This window comes from Arachis hypogaea, chromosome 15 (genome assembly GCF_003086295.3).
Source record: "Arachis hypogaea cultivar Tifrunner chromosome 15, arahy.Tifrunner.gnm2.J5K5, whole genome shotgun sequence".
NCBI lineage: Eukaryota > Viridiplantae > Streptophyta > Magnoliopsida > Fabales > Fabaceae > Arachis > Arachis hypogaea.
Window position 1 is genome coordinate 143,379,224 of NC_092050.1, and position 6,256 is coordinate 143,385,479.

Here is a 6,256-nt window from a genome sequence, read left to right on the forward strand (position 1 = left end):
CCATACGAGCTCTAATAAAAAATAAATGATAAAATAATATCTAATCATTCACTATTTGAAAACATACAAGTCACTTATCATCCAAAATAACATTGTTTTGGGAGATATTACAGACGGATATTTCCGTGAGATAAACTAGTTATTACAGACGGATATTTTCGACGGATTTTATCCTACAGAAATACAGAGGAAATTTCAGAGGAATTTTTTGTCGAAAAACAAAAAAAATGGATTAGCATAAATTACAAATGGAAAAGAGAATCCGTCGATAATTCCGTCGAAAAATTAATTTTTTTCCGTGGGAAATGGTTACAGACGGAAAATCCGTCTGTAATTAAATAGACAAAACACTGCGTTTTATTAAATTATTACAGACGGAAAATCCGTCTATAATTTAAATTTTCCGTTGGAAATATTGAGGTAACCCTAATTTTATCACCACCCATTCACACTCCATTCGAACGTTGCTGTAGAAGGTGCTGTCGAACCCTTCGCCCTCATCCCTCGAACTCTTCTCCTCCGGTAGAAGGTGTTGTCGCCACCGGCGGGGACAGACCGTGGGTGCCTTCGTCATCTGGGGAAGCTCTACTCGGCCCTCTCCGCATCGTTCCTCCTCTCCTCGCCGTCGCACGAAGTTCTGAGTTGAGCTCGTGGCATCGCCGTCGCGAAGGGTTCCTCCCCTCCTCGCCGTGCGTTGTTTCTGATTCTCTGCTCCTCGCGTTTTTTATTTAGGATTAAGCTAGCGTTTGGATTTGATTTTGTGATTTCATTTCCGATTTTGTGATTTAATCTCTGCGTTTGCCTATTTCTCCTAAATTTGGATTAACTCATCGAGTTCTTTGATTATTCACCATGAAAGAGCCACTGTGTGTTAAGTTTTGTGATGACTTGATTGTTTATTTGACGATTCATGAATTGCTTCCCGTGGCACTGCCCTTGCTGATTCAGAGTTTGCTGAGAATTATGGTGAAAGTGCTACAGGAGCCGTAGTTCACAGGACTCTGCGGTTAGTCCTTCAACATCAGGACAACATAGTACAACTCTTTCAAGATTGAAGCAAAAACTGAGTGATTTTTGGTTGCATGTGGTTCAGCGATGGCCTGTGGTATATTTATCCTCAATAATTTTTGTAAAAACTGTTATAGTTATATACTGTTCTACTATTTGTTCTCCCTTCAAAATTGTATGAAAAGTCATAACTCACAATTTTAATTATACTTGGCTGATCCTTGTATGAAACCCGATTATTTTCTTCTTTTGTTGGAGCTGTATGTTTGCTTAAGCTTACAAAGTTTGAACTGGCTTTGTCTAAAAGAATATTTTGCTTTTACTGAATAAAGTTTTAATACCCTGCCACCAGATGCTCCCTTTTGTGCGTGATTTGACACACTGATTCTTTGTGCTAATCTAATGTTGTTCTACTTTAAAGGTGATCTTTTTGCTCGATAGGCTCATTGAGATGATAAAATTTCCAGAAGTAACTTCTCTACATGCATTCCATTTTTTCCTATTTTTTGCAGGCCTTTATTATCATATATCTAAGCGTGCTACAGGCATTCGTTATCTCTTCATTGGAAAACCATCAAATCAAGGACCCAGGTATTAGCATTTTGAAATTCTAAATTTTGTAAAAATGTGTTGGCAATGGAGGATTTGCTCTCAAAATTCTCCATAATATATTTTCCTACTGTTTTAGCTTTTTAGTTAAACTTTTTTTTTGGATTGATGGGAAGTGATGCAATGGTATTGTATTGGATGAAGGATTAGAATTTTAGCTCTCAAAATTCTCCATAATTCCAGTGTTTCCAACAAGCAATGTGCTGGAAAGGATTTTGTTGTGCTTGTTTCAAGGCTTCTTGTTTTTTAACTCTTCTTTCGTTATGATTCCTTTGAGATTCAAGTTGGAACTTCACCCTTGGGCTCTAAGATTACCCTTACTTCTCTTAAAAGAGCTAGCTTCTAAACCTTCTAATAATTCAATTTTTAATTTTTGTATTTATTAGGATCTTTATTTTTTATTTTCATTTTGATGTTAATCCTATATATATTTTTATGGTATATCAGTGGCTAATTAAAGAGATGAAGATCTAAGCTATTTCTTGTATTGATTTTGTATAGTATTTTGATTTTTTGTTATTGAATTTGGGGTTAATGAATCTAAAAGGCATGGTCCCCATGTTGGATTTTTAATATAGATATAGGGAATTAGATTGGAGTCATATTGGAAACTATTTTGATATATTCTTCTATATTCTGTATCTCTTTCTTTCATATTCTTGTGGTGACACATAACTACACTTTAATAAATATCAGTTAGGAACATGTGCTTCTTTTCTTGGCTGCATGTTCTGCTTAATATTATATTACTCTAACTTGTCTTTGCTTGCTGCTCTTGCTTATTGCCACGTTGTTTTCTTTTAGATGAGTTATATGAATCTCTGACTTTGTTTTCTCTCTTGTTTGGCTAATGTATTACTTCTACTTTTACTACCAGTTGTAATTGGGCCTCAAACTGATCTGCTAAGGACTCAAATATACTCAAATAGCAATCTAGTGAGTTTCTCACCCTCTTAGTTAGTTTGGTTCATTAAAGGTTATCCTTTGCATTTCACTTGTGTTTTCAGTTGCCTGGATGTTAAGTATATTGGTTAGAAGAACTGGGTCATTTCTAACAATTTTCTGTCTTAGATAACTGATACTTTTAAAATATATTCTTAGAATTTTATGCTCATTTTTTATTTTTGATATAGGAAGAAGTCAGTGTTTTACAATGTTATTGAAGTATATTGTGTTTAACTAAGATGTAGAAGACACAAATCGCTCAGAGATTTTTGGTCCAATCCCTTCAACTTTTTGCTTGGAGTTAAGGTTAGTGCAATTCTTGTGTTGTAAACTTCATTGATTTCTAGGGTATTGTATGATAAATGAAATATTACTTGTGTTGTGTTTTTGCTTGTATTGCATTGAAAACATTGATATGGTTAAATATTGATAGGATGTTGTATGATAGATGAAATTTTGCTTGTGTTGGATGATTTATAGGTACTAAAAATATCGACTTCGTAAGAAATGTCTTGGCACCATCGAGTGTGGATGTATGATAGGTTGAATCCAACAAGAGGGGGTATTAAACCTGAGTTTTATGACAAGGTTGAGAAGTTTATAGAAACAATTAGTAAGTTAGATGTTGTGAAGTCGGAAGGAAAGTGTAGATGCCCATGCGTTAAGTGTAGATGCACAAATTATAAAGAGCTGAACATTATTAAGATGCATTTGTGGAAAAAGGGGTTTATGCCAAATTATTGGATTTGGACAAAACATGGAGAGATTGACGACATAGGGATTGATCAGACGGGATTCAATAATTGTGAGGAAGGTGGTTCAAGAAGTGGTTAAATTAATGTTAAATTAATGACATGCTGCCACTTGAGAATATATATATATATATATATATATATATATATATATATATATATATATTGTATGTGCATATATTATATATTGTATATAATATATTTTTAATAATTATCTTAATTCTTTAAAGAGAAATAGAAATATTGATGAATTGAAGAACAAGAAGGCATATGATGAATTGAAGAATAAGAAGGTAGCTTTTTTGAAAACAGAAAATGTAAACTGAATTGATATAGTAATTAAACAAGATTGTGTTTTTCTTTGAAGCTTATCTAAACTGAACATAAAACCCCAAAAAATTGATTGTCTAAATCTGTCACATATATAATTATTAATATATTTTTTTATCAGTTTAATTATTTTCAATTATTTTTCTTTCTTTTATATATATGATGATATGATTAGCATAGGATACCATGTTAGAGCCTTGAATACGCCCATCTACCATGTCACACTTACTTTGTATATTTGGGTTATTAGTTAGTGTGGATTGGGTTTACCAAATACCAACCCATCATCAAATGAATCTTTTTACTTCTCTCTAATCTAGACCTTGTGGAAGAAGCTTATAACTAAGCTATCTCAATTACAAAAGTCAATAGAATCATCAGCTTGGTTTTCTATAATCTGCATTTGCTGCACTGTGATATGCATGGCTATTTGTTTTAATAATAATAATATAATTGATATAATCATTGTGCAACAGGAGAAGTTTATAAAAAAGTTGGCAGAAGTTCAGGCCTAACATGCCGAGGCTCAAGCACAGGGAATGGAGCTACAACCAATTGATGAAGACTTGATTTGGAAGAAAGTGCGTGGTGGGCAAAAGAAGAATCGAGTTTACGGAAAAAGGTCATTTTTTTCTAGTTCTATCAAGTCTGGAATCACTTCTGCCAATTTTGTATCTGAAAGAGCACCAAGAAATCAAAATTCTGTTCCTGATTTGCGAGAACAGATTTATAATCTCAATGAAGAGCTTTTTCAGCGTGTTACTCAACAAACAGATGAGCGTATTAGTAAGTTGTTAGATACACGCTTGGCTCCTTTGGAAAAGACTCAAAAGAAGTTAGAAAAGTTGGAACGGGCAATTGGAAAGGCCAAGAAGGAAAAGCTGAAACAGAAGAGATGGAATGAGGCTTATGTTAGCTATTATGAGAAGGTTAGAGCGTCATGTAGTTCTAGTGCAGTTCCACTACCACCGCCACCACCGCCACCCTCAATGTCTTCGGATGAGTACTATGATGATGATGAGGATGAAGATGACACTGAAGACTATAGCTGATAGTTTTAGTATGGTTGAACAATATACTAGGAATTATAGTTGATGATCAATACATTTTGTTTATGTTTTGAATTATATTGACTTGCTTGTTTATAGTACTTTTCTTTTAGTTTGATAATACGATGAATTTGTTTATTTTTTGAAATATTATAAATATTCGAATACAAATTAGATAAAAATTTGTATTAAATTTATATTTATTTTATATGAAAACAAGTTTATTTTGTAATTAAAAAAATAAAAAATTTCTATTTTACCTTACTAACGAATTTACAGACGAATTTTCTGTCTGTAATCAGAGTGTGAGATGATTTTCCAAAGTTCAAATTACAGACGAAAAATTTGTCGGAAAATCCGTCTGTAATTACAGACGGAAAATCGGTCGAAAAGTTCGTCGCCTTTGGGGAAATGGATGGAGAATTTATAGAGGAAAAATCCGTCGGTAACTAGTAAAAATCCGTCGGTAATTTTCCGACAGAAAAAATCCGTCGGTAAATAATTTCCGACGGAACTTTTACAAAGGGACAAAATCCGTCGATAATTTCGTCGGTTACCAAAAATCTGTCTGTAATAAAGACTAAATATGTCTATAAATCTGTCTGGATTATTCCATTTTCTAATTGTGGATCATATAATCTCTATTCTTCAAAAAAAATGGCGTCATTAAAGTTTAAACTAATATATCTCAAAAAACAAATAATTAAATATTGCTTTGTCATTTAAAAAAAAAACACACGTAGTATTTCATAAAGATAAATAAAAACCGAATTAAAGATTTACTCATGAATTGAGCGAGGCTATATGATTGTCCAGGTCTCAATCCAAAAATATTAAAGAGTAAATATTTAAATTTGTCTTCAAATAATTTTATATTAAATATTTTAATTTTTAATAAATTTTTATTCTCTTAAAGTTTTTAAAAATTATTTTTGTTGGATAAATTAATTTGTTTTTAATCAAATTTTTAATAAACATTTTAGACAAATAAATTTCTAATAAATTTTACTATAAGATATTAAGATACTTAAGTAAAAAAATATAAATTTAAAACAAATTACTCTATTTTAAAATGAAAAAGGAATTACGATTCTATTTAACACAATTACGAAAACTTTTAGAAGAAAAATGTTTAAGGATTAGCAATTTTAATTTATATTGACCAATAATTTTAGCCAACAATCTAATACATTTAGACCAACAATACAATACAATATTTTTATCCATTATTTTGATATATTACTAATTAATTGTTGACCAAATAATAATAAACTTTGTTGACTTTATAATATTACTGTTTTGGAAATTATCTAAAATCGGACTGATTGGGTTTAAATGTGTAGCCCAAATGTTAAAAAGAGGGATTTTAGACTAGTTCGCGTCCATGAGCCGCCTTTCAAGTTGTTTGTATGTTTGAATAGGAAGGGGGTGGTACCTGCAAGACACTTTGATGTCTAAGTCAGTAAAGGGTTAATCAGGTTTAGAATATTGAATTTTAGATGTATCAGAGTGTGTCAGGGTATTTATAGGAGATGAGTCAATAACCACCGTTGAAATAGTTTC